The 15,640-nt window shown below is 36.8% G+C and overlaps 1 protein-coding gene across 19 annotated transcripts in view; it reads left to right on the top strand.

The window, feature by feature from the left end:
- Window positions 1-15,640, top strand: part of eya4 (EYA transcriptional coactivator and phosphatase 4) — a 300,443-nt gene that overhangs the window by 140,551 nt on the left and 144,252 nt on the right. The gene's annotated exons all lie outside the window — the stretch shown is intronic.

Genomic DNA, 15,640 nt, shown 5'->3' with positions numbered 1-15,640 from the left:
GTTTAGTTTATATAGAACTTTTAAGTTTAACCACCATCAAAGTGAACACTATAAACTGAATACTGTAATTACAGTATACAAATGAATATATATACTTGGAGAAATATATCCAGCATACTATGGTTGGTTTGTGTAAACACGTATACAAGTATGTATAAAACAAAATGTTTGCGTGTCTTTTTAAAAATAAATAGTGTATATATTTATTTATTTCTTGCAGATAATTTCATGCCCCTTGCCTAGTACATGCCTTTCAATCCTTAATTATAAAATGATTCTACCGTAGGAACTGTCTTTGCCAAATGCACAATAATGGAAGCTGTAATCAGATATTTCAGCCATTAGTTGTCCTAAATACTGTGTTGTGTCAAGTATTGTGCTAACATTTAGCTAGCTGTAGGCTGATGTTTGCATCTGAATTGCTGAAAAAAATTAAAATTCTACCCTGAGCTGATTTTGAAAAAAAAAAAAGTCTTCAATTAAAAAATAGAAAAGTACATTTCTGCTCTGATATCAGATGAGGGCAAGTTCATATTTCAGCTTACCCAAAGCCTCCTGGCCACTGTTATTCGAAAAGTGACTCCTCTTAAATCCTCCATACAGAAGCCAAATTTGGAAGGGATTTATTTGATTTTCAACATTGTCCTGATGGTTTAGATTCAGTTACATTTTGAGGGGAGATGAGGATGAAAGCACCATATTCCAATATGTTTAGCACAACAGTATATTGTCTCTGCACACTATAATTGCCTCATAACTTCAAGATGATTACAATAAAACTGACACACTTCTAATTTTGAAAAAAGCATGAAAACCCTATATTAGAGTTGTGTGTGTAATGTGAGCAGCAGTGAGACATCATGTGACCCCTTGCTCTGACACTTTAACAGTTAAGCAGTCCTTCTGAAGTGGTCCCAGGCAGAATGATAGTAATCAAAAACACAGCTTTTCACAAGAAAAGGAAAAATATCCCAGAAAGAAAGCTTCTAAAAAAACTCTTCTTCCTGTGTATATCAGGAAAGTCTGCGTTTTGACTGCTGTTTTGTTGTACATACATTAAAATATAGTATAGTGTATTTAACAGCATTTTGATGCATGCTATACTATTACAATATCATTACCAACCAAACTAGGCAGCTTCAGAAAATATACGATTTATTGAAATTCTCTGAGTCTCTGGATTTTTCTTTTTAAACTAAAATACTCTATATTCTCTAGTATTCTAATATTCTAGTAATTATTCTAGTAGTAACTCAAGGTGGTGTGGGGTGTCAGGCTTCCATGCTCATAAACCTTTCTTATTACAACCAGACAGAATCATTAACACATTTCATTTGACTTTTTGTTATGGAAACATAATGCTTGAGAGTTACAAGGCGATGGGTACAGGGTGTTCATTTGAAGTGGTACACTCAAGAGACAGACAGTGTAATACATACATCCCCTGAGTCCTACTGAGACCAGTTGGAAGCGGGTCTCTCCAAATGGGATGGCCAACACACGCACATACACCCTGGAATGAGATGCCACACACGTGGACACAGACCCCACACAAGTACACATTCACCAGATTGCCCAATAAAAATATACATACCAAAAGAATAACATTGTTAAATCCTTGTAGAAAGTCCCTTATGCACTAGCCATTATCGATACATGCTTTTTTATAGGTTTATGGGGCATTACTGCCATGTGTACAGAATACAGTGAATTTTAAAGCTGTACATGCCAGTCAGTGCCATGCCTTGTGAGCAGCGTGCCTAACAAGAACGCCTTCACATCAGATCTGTAGAAAACACATTTTGTTTCTTTTTAATGTACATTATGTTGTCTTTTATGTTTTTCTATCTATTGTTTTGTAACTTTATAAGCACAGTTAATGTATGTGTCTGTAAAGCACTTTTTATATCTGCATTCTTTATTATTTGTTATTAATTTATGTTGAATTTTTACTTAAAATAGCAGATTCTAGTCTTAGGTTTCACAGTAGCATTGCATCATATGATTTGATACAACATATTGATTCCTTGATTTTCTTAAACTCTGCCTCTTAACTTTAGCATCAACACCAAAGAAGTGCCTGCTTCTGACACCAGTGTAGCACATTTTTTCAATCGGAACTCATCTAATTAAGCCTTCCTGGAATCTTTTCATCAGTTCATCTTCTTATTGCATTTTTTTAGCTTATAGACCAACAGGTTCACTCCTTAAATGTGTTAAACACTGGTAGAGGGCTAAAAAGTACAAAGCAGTAAAGGCCAGTCTGGGTACAGGCTGAAAACCTTTTGTTCATGTTTTTGTTTTGTTTTTTTCCTCTGCTGTGTTGGGTTTGCAGCTTCTTGACAAGCCATTTTCATCCTGCCTTTTATATTCACAGCTGCTCACTCAGAATAAAGCTAACTATATCACATTTACCACAGTCATTTTAGAATTTCAGAATTGAGTGTCCCAGGGGGTTTCTTTTGATGATATTATCTGCTACACACAGTCACACATCTAATTCAGTAGACTTCAATCCATATTGTCCCATGCACTGACTTGGTTTGGGATCCTAAGTAAATCCCTTAACTTGCCACTGTTTCAGTTTAAAACTATACACAGTGGATTCAGAAAGTATTTTGACCATTTCACTTTCTGCATACTGTATTCTGTAGTAGATTTAATTGTAAATGGATATGTTTATGAATTGTCTCCAGCAATCTACACTCAATAAACAATAATGACAAAGTGAAATATGTTTTTAAAAAATTTGCAAACTTATTAAATATTAAAATCTGGAATCTGTCGTTCATATAAGTATGTGGACACTTAATTCAATACTTAATTTTCCTGGATCTGGGCAGTTTATCCCATTCTTCCTGGTAGATCCTCCCCTCTATTAGATTGGATGGGAAGCATCTGCAAACTACTTTCTTCAGGCAGGTTTCTCCACAGATGTTTTACAGGGCTTAAGTCTGGTCTTTGACTGGACCACTCAAGGTCAGTCATAGACTTGTCCTGAAGGCACTCCAGCATTGTCTTGACTTTGGGTCATTGTCATGCAGAAAGAGGACTGTCACCCCAGTCTGAGGTTGCATGCACTCTGGAACAGGCTTTCTTCAAGGACCTCTCTGTACTTGGCTGTGTCCATCCTTTCCAAAATTTTGACCAGCCTCTCTGTCCCTGCTGCTGAGAAGCAACCCATTGCATGACTCTGCCACCACCATGCTTCACTGTGGAGATGGTGTTAGGCAGGTGATGAGCAGTGCCAGATCTTTGCCAAACATATTGCTTAAAGTTCTCCCCAAAGATTTACATTTTTGTCTTATCTGGCCAGAGAATCAATTTCCTCATGCTGTCAGAATCCTTTAAATGTTGTTTGTCATTTCCTCAAGAGAGGTTTCAGACTAGCCACTTTGCCATAAATGCCTGATTATTGGAGTGCTGCTTATATTATCCTCCTTCCGAAAAGTTTTCTCATCTCAGAAGATGACTTTTAAAGCTCTTTTAGAATGACTATTGGGTTCCTGTTCTCTTCCCTTACCAAATCACTTGGAAGACATCTGTTAGTTCCAGACTTCTCCTTTTTCACAATTACTGAGGCCACTGTGCTCCCGGGAACACTCAGAGCTTTACTACAACAACAACAATATTTATTTATATAGCACATTTTCATACAAATGATATAGCTCAAAGTGCTTTACAAGATAACGAAAGAAAAATTAAAAAAAAAATTTAGTTAGTAGTATATATAAATAGTTAGTATAAATAGTTAGTATATATATATATATAAGATTTGACAATAATAAGTAACCAAGAATAAAGTAAGATCCATTGGCCTGAAGGACAGAAAAAACAAAAAACTGCAGAGAGCTGGAGAAACAAGACAAAATCTGTAGGGGTTCCGAGGCCACGAGACCGCCCAGCCCCCACTGGGTATTCTACCTAACATACAGTGCATCCGGAAAGTATTCACAGCGCATCACTTTTTCCACATTTTGTTATGTTACAGCTTTATTCCAAAATGGATTAAATTCAGTTTTTTCCTCAGAATTCTACACACAACACCCCATAATGACAATGTGAAAAAAGTTTACTTTAGGTTTTTGCAAATTAAATCATTAAATGTAAAGTTGAAAGCTTAGGAATAAAAAGCTATTTTAAGATATGTGATTCATCTTCTCCCTTTGTGGATTTCTAGCTACAAATATGCAATATATATATATATTAGTGCTGGGCAACGATTAAAATTTATAATCGCGATTAATTGCAGACAATCACAACAATCACATTGTTATGCACAAAATTCAATAATGTATTAATGTAAAAGTAGTGTGTTGCATGTATTTGGTTTGCAAACACTTTAAACAAATAAGGTGCTTTTTAACAGCAGTATTCCCTTCACATAGTAGCAGTTAAAATATTTCTTGTAAATCTCAACTTAAACATTAATGTAATCGTAATCAAATATAAAACCAAAGCTATTTGCCACTGCCAGGGCATTAACGTTTTGTCTATATTGTTATAGAAAAACAAGTTACCCTCAGAGTTCAGAGCCACGATCATAATATTTTAACAGGCACCTTACGAGCAACAACAAGTTAACATTTCTAAATGTTTTCTTTTTTTAACTGAACAGATACCAGCAGAAACATTATCTGTTATTAGGGAGCAACATAAACAGTCTATGTTCAGTAGCAACTCTTTGAGGGCTAATATTTTTTCCAAAAAATTATTTTCCAATGCACAGTGGGCTGGTTGCCTGGCTGTCTTTGTGAGACAGATGGGCGGAGGTGGCAGCTGCAGTGAGATGCAATATGGTTTGTACCTCCTGTCATCGTAAGTGTCTGACCTCCCAGGTGAATGTTGCCATAAGTGCATCAGCTACACGAACGTGTTCAGCACCATGATCAACTGGGGACCGATCAGCTGATGCCGGTACCTCACTTTTGTTTTCGATCTACATCTCCATAAACACTTGCATCAAAATCGGAGTCCGACAGATCACAGTCCGATTCAGCTTTGAGCATCCACTTTGGTATCTCTCCACATGCCATTTTAGAAGCAGTTTGCTCTTCACTACTCATGCGAATTGAGGTCAAATCAACAAACCTAATTTTCCTTCTAGCAAAAGCGCATCGAAATGCGCTGTAACAAGAAGATCACTGATCTCTAACGATTGCTAGCGAGACTGAGGCTTTTAAAATAATAATAATATTATTAACACGTTAACTTACCCAACCCTAACACACACACACACACACACATATATATATATATATATATATATATATATATATATATATATATATATATATTTTGGGCGGCACGGTGGCACAGTGAGTAGCGCTTCTGCCTCGTAGCAAGGAGACCTGGGTTCCAGGTCCAGGTCCTCCCTGTGTGGAGTTTGCATGTTCTCCCCGTGTCTGCATGGGTTTCCTTCCACAGTCCAAAGACATGCAGGTTAGGTGCATTGGCGATTCTAAATTGTCCCCGGTGTGTGTGTGTGTGTGCGCCCTGGTTTGGGCTGGCGCCCTGCCCGGGGCTTGTTTCCTGCATTGTGCCCTGTGTTGGCTGGGATTGGCTCCAGCAGACCCCCGTGACCCTGTAGTTAAGATACAGCGGGTTGAATAATGGATGTTTTTGTATTTATTCTATATTTATTAATTTATCTTTTTTAGTTCATATTCACAGCTCAAAATACCTGATATTGTGAAAATAATCCAGTAGCAGAATTATATTTTTAAATATTTGTCCCCCTTTTTGCAATGTTTCTCTCTCTCTCAAAATAGATAGTTGAAATATAATATTCTTTTTGTTCTTAACATGAGCCATATCATACATATTACATACCAGGGATTTTTCCTGCCTTGCATCTAAACTTGCTGGGGTAGGCTCCAGGTTTACTGCGATCCTACTCTGAATAAACAGGTTTAGATAATGTATATATTGTTCTTAGTCTCAGATGGTGAGAGGGAGGGAAGCTGGGGAGGCTCGCGTGCTGCTGAGAGAGGGAGAGAGAGAGAGCGAGAGAGGAGGGGGGAGGGGTTGGCTGGGGAGTCTGCTGCTGAGAGAGAGAGAGAGCCTGCCCATGCAGCTGAGCAGGTTGCCTGGGTGTTTGTGTCAGTGTTATTCAATGTTTTTACTATTACACTGTGCATTCTATGGTGTAATTAACTATATTTATGCTTAAAAATCTTTAAAAATATATATTTACATACAGTTCGTACGGTCTGGAATGGATTAATTTTATTTACATACAATTCTATGGGGGAAATTGCTTCAGTTCACGACCAAATCGGTTTACGACCAGAGGTTTGGAACGAATTATGGTCGTGAACCGAGGTTCCACTGTATATTGAGTCTAGAACACATGATCAGCAAGTCTTTGATAGGCTGCAACAAAATGATGAAAGAACGGGCACATTTTTTTCTCACAAGCTGGGTGGGTGGGTGTTAGTTAATTAGTTACTTGAAGGATTTCAAGATTTAATATGCAAAAGTGGTAACACTGCAAAAGCAGCCCAAACCAGAAAAGACGGCTGGCAAAAAGTGGCTGACAAACGCGCGTGCATTGTACTTACTGAAAGCGGCGTTACGGATTTTGCAAATGTTCATTTTTTCCCTCTGCTTAAAAAACATTAAAAAAGCGGCGTGATTATGCGGCGTATACTATGCCGCGGGTTGGTATGCAGCGTGTAAAACAGTTTGTTTGTCGCGGATAATTTGCCTTTTACTTTAACACGAAGACAATTTCCTGTTAGATTTGCCTTTACGATGACAATTGATAAGGCACAGGGCCAAACTTTCAAAAAGATGTGCATGTATATGCCAAAACCAGTTTTCAGTCACGGACAGTTGTATGTTACTCTCTCCAGAGTTCCATCTTTTCATTCACTTACTGGTATGCCTGCAGGAACACGTGCAGCGAGCGAGAGAGAGAGAGCGACACACACACACACACACACGCATACAGGCGCGCGAGAGAGAGAGCGCTGGATGCATAAGAATAATAATACTTCATTACATTGATATACCGGTGTTTTCAGTATTCAAAGCGCTATCCACACAGGGAGAAACCGGGAAGCGAACCCAAAATCTTCCACAGTCTCCTTACTGCAAAACAGCAGCACTACCATTGCGCTACAAGGCAGTTAAAGAATGCACCGGCCTCGATTTTGTTTTCACTTCTGTTTACAGCGATCGGATTGTAGCGTGCATTGTTGCAATGTTACTTTTCTTGGTGGCTTATTACATTACGGATGTTTCACATGTTAATTTTTTTCCCTGTGCTTAAAAGACATTAAAAAAGTGTTTCTCAACTGTGACTCCTGAACAACTCAGTACGCAAGCTATATTAAGCGTCAACAACGAAGACTCGCTACACCTTAATGAACAAGTGCTGAAACTTATCCCTACCGACGAAGTAACTTTCACCAGTGTGGCCTCCATTGTCATAGACGATCCCGCTTTCAGTCACAGACAATTGTATGTTGCTCTCTCCAGAGGTCCATCTTTTCATTCACTCACAGTGGTATCCACAAACCCACCCCATTTGGACAACTGTGTCGTTCAGCAAGTGTTCACCCATCAATACATAATTATGCGGCGTATGTTACGCCGCAGGTTGGCTAGTAGAATAGAAATGTCTTTCTGAAATAAAAACTAAATTAAAACTAAAAATACATGATGCAGGAAAACTAAAACTAAACTGAATTTCCAAGTAAGGTCATAAAAAATATACAAATAAAAACTAATATTAAAAGGTAAAACTATAATAACTTTGGCCAGGAAAATATACCAGTACATAAAAGGGCATGATCCATCACATAAGCATCCTTTTACTGTACATTTGTACAATTTTCATTTTCCACCCAGGATTAGGCCAGTTTACTAGATTGCTCAAGGAAAACAGAGTTCCACAATAGTGTAGGCATTCATTTTGCTACTTTAGCCAGATGATGGAGCTGAGAATAGAAGCATTATCACCCATACATCTTGCAACAGTAGGGAACTCATTTTTTGAGGGTTAACAATTTAGTATAGGGCAAGCAGAGTGGCACACTGATTAGCAGCTCTGCTTCACAGCTGCAGCAGCTTTTGGTCAAATTTCAGTCTGGTCATTGAGTGGATATTGCCTGTTCCCCTAGTGTTAGTGTATGGTTTCTCTTGATATTCAATTTTTTATTACTCAAATATATTCTGTTAGGTTGACTGCTGCTTGTAAATTGACGTAATATGAATGACTGCAGATGTAGTTGTGAGTGTGATCTGTGCTGCGCCTCCTATTCAGGGATAAACTCTGGGTCCAATTGACTGTACAATGGACAGATACAAAGATTTTTGTACTCAGTTATGAGAAAGCATTATAATAATCACACTAGGGGCAATTAAAATTTCTGTGAATTTAATAACCGTCTTGGTATATTACTATCATCTTAACTTTATTTTGCAGTAGAATTATGATTAGTAACATACATTACACAATATATATCATAAACAGTAATGTCGTTTATTTTATATTTTCTGTTTAAAACTTCATTTGCATGTAATTATATTAGCATTCTCTGCTCTTTACATGGCTTTTTGAGGTGGCTCACTGTCTTTAAAGGAACTGCTCACCTTTTGCCTCACTAGTTGGAAAAGCATGCGACTTTGCAGGTTTGCCATTTACAGTATATAAGAGCCCCTGCCTCTGGTGATATGATGCCATCTCATACTTGGGTGACTCATCCGTGGTTGATGTGACTTGTCAGTGTGGTTATATAGCACATTGAAGTCGCTGTCCTCAGCCATCATTTCCAGCTCCTCACAGCATTAAACAAACTTGTTGAAACAGCAGTGATGTCTTCTGTCTCACTTCAGTCATACAGCTGGTGACAAGGGCACATCACCAGGGATTGTAAGCGCTGTGTTGTGAAATGGCACAGCTGGGGTGTTGCGTGCTCAACCCATGAACATGAAAATGCCCACATGTACTACTTTTGTGGGCCATGATTATGGAGCAGTGCTTCCAAGTACATGGATCTGTATTCTAGACTGGTTACAGTGTGGATTGAGTTTCCACCTTCTGCTTAAGGAGGCACTGTAGTTTACCTCAGGGTTGCTGGTTGACTTCCTGCCTGTGATCCCAAGAGTATCAATTAACCCTAAGCAGCAGTTGTAAAAAAAAGTGTGTAAGCAGTTGTAAATAAAACATAAACAATATTAATTATTGTGTTTATGTTCAATTTTAGTCAGATTGGCAGTTTTACATAGGCATTGTGTTGGGGTAGTTCCTCCTTAATTCTGCCAAGAGAGCCTCCATCTTGCAGTGATCCACTAACAAAACTGTAAAAATTTTGTTTGCTTCTAGCTTTGTGTCTCTGAAACTGTACTCAATTTGTATCAGACTCTAACCTACTGTAGTTATTTTCTTCCTGTACAATTATTGATTCAAAGATATACTGTATAAGAAAAGGGCTGATGCAATGTCTTAGAAAAGGGTTTAACTGCAATACCAAGCTGCTTTCTGTTCTTTGGCAAAAATAGTATCAAAATTAGTAAGAGTTTTGAAAACACATTTTTTATTTTTGCTAAACAGGAAAAATCATAAAAGAAGGAAATAATAAAAATATAGTGCAGTCATTCTTCACTTTCCATAAGGTGTACAAAAGAGAGGCCCTATTGGCCTCATCACTAAAGGGAACAAACCCCTAACAGATTAGTACAACACAAAAACAATGCATGTATTTAGACTGTTTGAAGTACAGCTTTATGTGCCAAAATATGTTACTAGAAAAGAACTACAGGTATTTGTCTATTTTAAATTATATTGCATTTTTAAATGTAGTTTTCTTAGATGACAAAGTACTTGATTGAAGATTTTTTTTTCTGGTTTTCAGTAATGTTTTAAGCAGCCTTGCACCCTGTGCTGCCTGGAATTGTCTCCAGCAGACCCCTGTGACCCTGTCTTAGGATATAGCGGGTTGGAAAATGACTGACTGACTATGGAGAATAAGTGGCATTGTTCCTTTGTGTGGTAAATTCTGGTGTTTAACAGTTTAGAGCTTGAATTATTTCTATGTACTTATTATTTCTACGTACTATGTTCAGATTTGGCATACTGCTGATTCTAAATTAACACTATGTGACGATGCGGGTTCTGCTCCATGCTCCCATCTTGCTTTTGGGAGCCCTCGAACCTGACACCACCGGTAATGTCACAGTTTAGCTAGGCAGTGAAGATATCAACCATGAAGCAAGGGGATGGTGCAAAAAGTGCTAAGTGCTTTTATTAAAAAACAAAAAACAAAACAGTGTCCAAATAAATAGTGCAGTGTCTCAGAAATCTTCAAATAAATAATCCAATAAAAACAGGTGAAAGGGTCGAGGTTAAAAACACAATAGAAAAAAAAATCCTTTAAAATAATGAGGTAAAAAACAATGGCTGGAGGCAGTCTTTCTTTAAAAATCCGGTGTTTACTTATTTCTTACTGGCGGTTCCCCTGCGTCTCCCATTTTGGCTCCGCAACAGGGGAGTCGCCCTACCAGCAAATGCAGCTCCTTCATTTCTGGTCCGGTAGCCCTCTGATCCCCGGCTATGTCAGGCTCCAGCCGGACCGAGACTTGGGTTCCTTCCCCAGCGGGTAGGGCGCTCACGATGGGGCTCAACACGCCCAAAGCCACCACGACTCGGCTTCCTTCAGTGGCCAGTCGATTCCACTTCACAACGGATGAGTCCATATACCTAGTCAGACTCGCTCATACCTACTCAGTTTAGAATTACTCATCAATAACCACATGTCTTTGGAATGTCAGAGAAAACTGTGGTCTCTGAATTAAATGCATGGTAACATTTTGAAGATATTTAGGGTCCAAGATACAAAGGATTGTGTTGTGGCATCGCTAATAATTACACCATCCTGTAATTTCAAAATTTTTGTACTTATCATGTATTTTTAATGAAGATCCATCTGAACTAGTGTGGTGCCGAGGTGTCACTCGACAACTTGCTGTATCAGTGTGTGCTCCTCACCTCTCAGTCTCTCTCTCTCTCTCATGACGGGAATAAATGATGAAGTTATTATTTAAAAAAAAGAGTTTATTGTATACAATATCTTGCCATTGAATTTTAACAAGCACAGTTCCAAGATCTCAGATGATAATAAAGACCTTTTACTCCATCTACTGTATAGTAACTCATTGTTCAATTTTTGTAAAATCATGGTAGCAGTCTGCATGTGTGTTGTGGAAATTCTATTTACATTGCAGTTGAGATCACCATTCTAATTGTTTTGAAAATGAGATGAGTGATTTTGAGATGTCTTGAAATGCACATGCAGTTATTTTGAGATTCCTGAAAATGTAATTGAAATATCTTGAAATGGGCAGTAAATTTTTCAGAGATATCTTGAAATGTATTTCAGATATCTGAAATTGTATTGTAGATATCTGAAAATACTATTGAGATATCTTGAAATAATTTAATGTTTTTTTAAAGATATCACAAAATGCATTTGAGATATCTTGAAATACATTCTATGATATCTCAGGTGCAGCAGAAACCTATTTTATGATATCATGAAATGAATTTGAAATATCTAAAAAAGTATTTTAGATATCTCAAACAACAATGAATTTCAGGATATCTCAAATGCTTTTTAATATATCTTAGTTATATTTTGACACATCTTAAAGTAATTTCCTGCTTATTTTAAGATGTCTGGCTTCAGGAAAATAGGAAGCTATGGGCCTCACTAAACCTCATAGTGGAGGTCAGGCATTACATTCAAAAAGGTATAGCAAAGAATCTTTAAAGCTTAAAATATGTCTCTCCAGGGAAAGAACAGTAAAACGCTGAATGGGTTTAGAGACAAAACCACAAAAAAAAAAAGATTTATTAGTAAGAAATAGAAAAAATAACAAAATTCTAAAGGGGTAAACATTAAGTGTCTAAAATGCAATCATCAGCAAAGATGTTCCAATGCAAAACCCAGAAAACAAATTCTTAAAAACAGAGCCAGAAAAAGCCAAAACAACCAGTAAATCCAAAGAGTAGCAATAATCAGAAAGAGAACTCACCAAACACCAAAGAACATTCAGTAAATGGCAGGGCATTACATCTCCCATAAGGCTTTATAGGGCTGGGAGCAGTCCCTTAACAGTGATGGACAGTGATGGACAGGTGGAACCACTCTAAAACACAGGGAACATAAAGACTATTAAAGAAGCAGAACTATATATTTATAAACCTACAATTAATACTTTAAACATATCATCATGTCCATGGTAAATATGCTGGAAATACTGTAATTGGTACAAAATAACAACTTATTTATAAGTCAAGACATCATTACTATGAACACGGATAGAAAGCTAATAAGCTTTTAGCTCAACAAATCCACAAGCAAGAAGTTCGCAATGCAATCCCAGTAATCACCAACACAAATGGAGAAGAAATCATTGACCATAAAAATATAATGCACACATTTGGAGATTATTATAAAATCTTATATTCTACTGAGTTCAAAGAAGACAACACACAATCAAATGCATTTCTGGGTACATTACAGACACCACAAATAGATGCTTTAAGTGCTGAGGAACTAGATAAACTTCTGACCCTATCAGAATTACTAGATGCTATAAAGTCACTTCAAAGCGGGAAATCAGCAGGCCCTGATGGTTACCCCGTAGAATTTTATAAGAAATTCTCCACTCGGCTAGCTCCCCTCTTATTGGCAACATTTACAGAAGCCAGAGACAAACAAAATAAGGACTTGTTACAATGTGCATCATACAGACCAATTTCACTCCTGAATAATGATGTTAAGATACTCTCAAAAATTATAGCTAGAAGGATGAAGAAAGTGCTGCCCTCGGTAATATCACAGGATCAAACTGGATTTATTAAAGGCCGACACTTATCTTCCAATCTCCGACGCCTGTTTAATGTAATATATTCACCAGCAAAGTCAAACACCCCAGAGATATAATTATCATTAGATGCAGAAAAAGCATTTGATATGATTGAATGGAACTACCTTTTTACTGCTTTGGAGAAATTTGGGTTTGGCCTGAATATTTGTGCATGGATCAAACTACTGTATACCCATCCAGAAGCTTCAGTTTGTATTAACAACATTTGTTCAGACTACTTTAAGCTAGAATGTGGCACCAGACAAGGATGCCCCTTGTCACCACTGCTGTTTGCAATCGCCATTGAACCACTGGCGGTTCACTGGCGAAATTCTTATCAGATAAAGGGGATTAGCAGAGAAGGAAGGACTGGAACAGAAAATTTCTCTATATGCAGATGATATGGTTTTATATATATCAGACCCAGAAAACACTGTGCCTGCAGTTTTAACAGTACTTACAGAATTTCAAAAGATATCTGGTCTCAGAATTAATCTGAATAAAAGTATACTCTTTCCAGTGAATTCAAAAGCATATAATAGATTGGACACCCTACCTTTTACCATAGCAGATCAGTTTAAATACCTAGGGGTAAATATCACAAGTAAACATAAAGCTCTTTATCAACAAAATTTTGCCGTCTGTATGGAAAAAATTAAGCAAGACTTGCATAGATGGTCAACCCTTCATCTCACTCTAGCCGGAAGAATTAACGTTGTTAAGATGAATTTCCTTCCTAAACTTCTTTTTTATTTCAAAACATTCCAATATATATCAATAAATCGTTTTTTAAGCAATTAGATTCAACTATAACCTCATTTATTTGGAACTCAAAACACTCACGTATCCGAAAAGTGATCCTACAAAGACCTCAGGCAGAAGGTGGCATGGCTTTACCTAATTTTCAGTTTTATTACTGGGAGGCAAACATACACAGGCTTGGATCGCAATAGAAGTAAAACCCTGTAGTACTTCTTTATACTCCCTGCTCTGCGCTTCAATAAATGCAAATAATCGCAAATATACTAATAACCCAAATGTGCTTTACTCACTCAGAATATGGAACCAATTTAGAAAGTAATTTAAGATGGAAAATCTTTTATCTGTGGCACCTCTGCAGGAGAACCACCTCTTTCAACCCTCACAAACATATCCAGTTTTTAATACCTGGAAAAGATTTCGGATTAAATTGCTCAGAGATCTTTATATAGACAATATCTTTGCATCTTTTGAACAATTACGTTCCAAATTCAACCTCCCAGCTACACATTTCTTTCACTATCTTCAAATTAGAAACTTTGTTAAACAGAAACTGCCTGATTTTCCACATCTCGTACCCTCCACCATGCTGGAAAAAATACTGCTCAATTTCGAGGAATTAGACACCATTTCCGCATTATGTAAAATTTTATTAGAGTCCCTTCCTTTCAAAGATCCAAGAGGACAATGGGAAAAAGATCTCTTAATTAATATATCAGAAAAGGAGTGGAAGGTAGCTATGCAGAGAATTCACTCGAGCTCCATATGCGCAAAGCATAGAATTATTCAACTAAAAATTATATATCGAGCTCATCTGTGTCGCTTAGAACTGTCCAATATGTTTCCAGGGCAAGATCCAACCTGCCTCACTGGGTCACATGTTTTGGGCATGCACCAAATTAACATAATTTTGGACCAAAATTTTTAAGTGCCTTTCAGACAGCCTTGGTGTCACAATCCCTCCTAACCCATTAACAGCTGTGTTCGGTGTTCTTCCAGACGGACTTGAAGTGGAGAAGGACAAGCAAACTGTGATTGCATTCGCTACTCTTTTGGCATGCAGACTTATTTTGTTAAATTGGAAGAATCCTAACTCTCCTCTGATAAGTCAGTGGGAAACCGATGTTTTATATTATTTGAAATTGGAAAAAATCTAATTCTCAGTTAGAGGGTCTGTACAGAATTTTTTCAAAACCTGGCAGGATCTAATCAATAATATTTTAGAATAAGAAGAAATAATTATTTCCGCATTTCTTTCCCTTCTCAATTTTTTATTTATTTATATATTTATATATATATATATATATATATATATATACATTTATATATCTATATATATATATATCTCTATATATATATATATATATATATATATATATATATTTTTTTTTTTTTTCCTTTGTTTTGTTTATATTTGCCCTATTAAAAAGCCCTAAGCAATTCTCCTTTGGCCATGCTCTCCTTCTCAAGGGTGGGGTTTGATTTGCCTTCAGTTCTTTTTTGTATAAATTAATCTATTTGTATGGAATGATTACAATAAAATTAATAAATAAAATTAAAAAAAAATACAAATAAGGTAAACTCAGAAACACAAACTCACATAGAAAGGTTTCCTTAACAATTTACCTCTTTTTGTTCTTTTTAGAACAACTAATCAAAGTTTTTAAAATCATCAATATAAAAGCATCAATGAAGGAAAGTTCTGATAATTTTCAAACTCTGTGCTCATGTCTGCTAGTGTCTAATTGTTGATTCAAAAGAATAGCTGTTTTTGTGATCTTAGTTTAGGCTCATACTGTATTTGTTTAAGTCAGCTGCACATATACAGTTGCCGAAGAAACAACAGGATCATAATCGCTAGGAGAACAATTGGATGATTTTATTTTTTAAGCCAGTTCCACCACTGTGGGTGAACAATTTCCAAAGAAGTCCAACCAGTTTTCGCTTAACTTTGACCTATTATTTTCAACAATTGGCACCACTTTAACCTTGCCACCCTCAA

Source organism: Erpetoichthys calabaricus, chromosome 3 (genome assembly GCF_900747795.2).
Source record: "Erpetoichthys calabaricus chromosome 3, fErpCal1.3, whole genome shotgun sequence".
Taxonomy (NCBI): Eukaryota; Metazoa; Chordata; class Cladistia; order Polypteriformes; family Polypteridae; genus Erpetoichthys; species Erpetoichthys calabaricus.
Note: the sequence above shows the minus strand (reverse complement) of the source record. Positions and strands in the feature narration are given on the sequence as shown.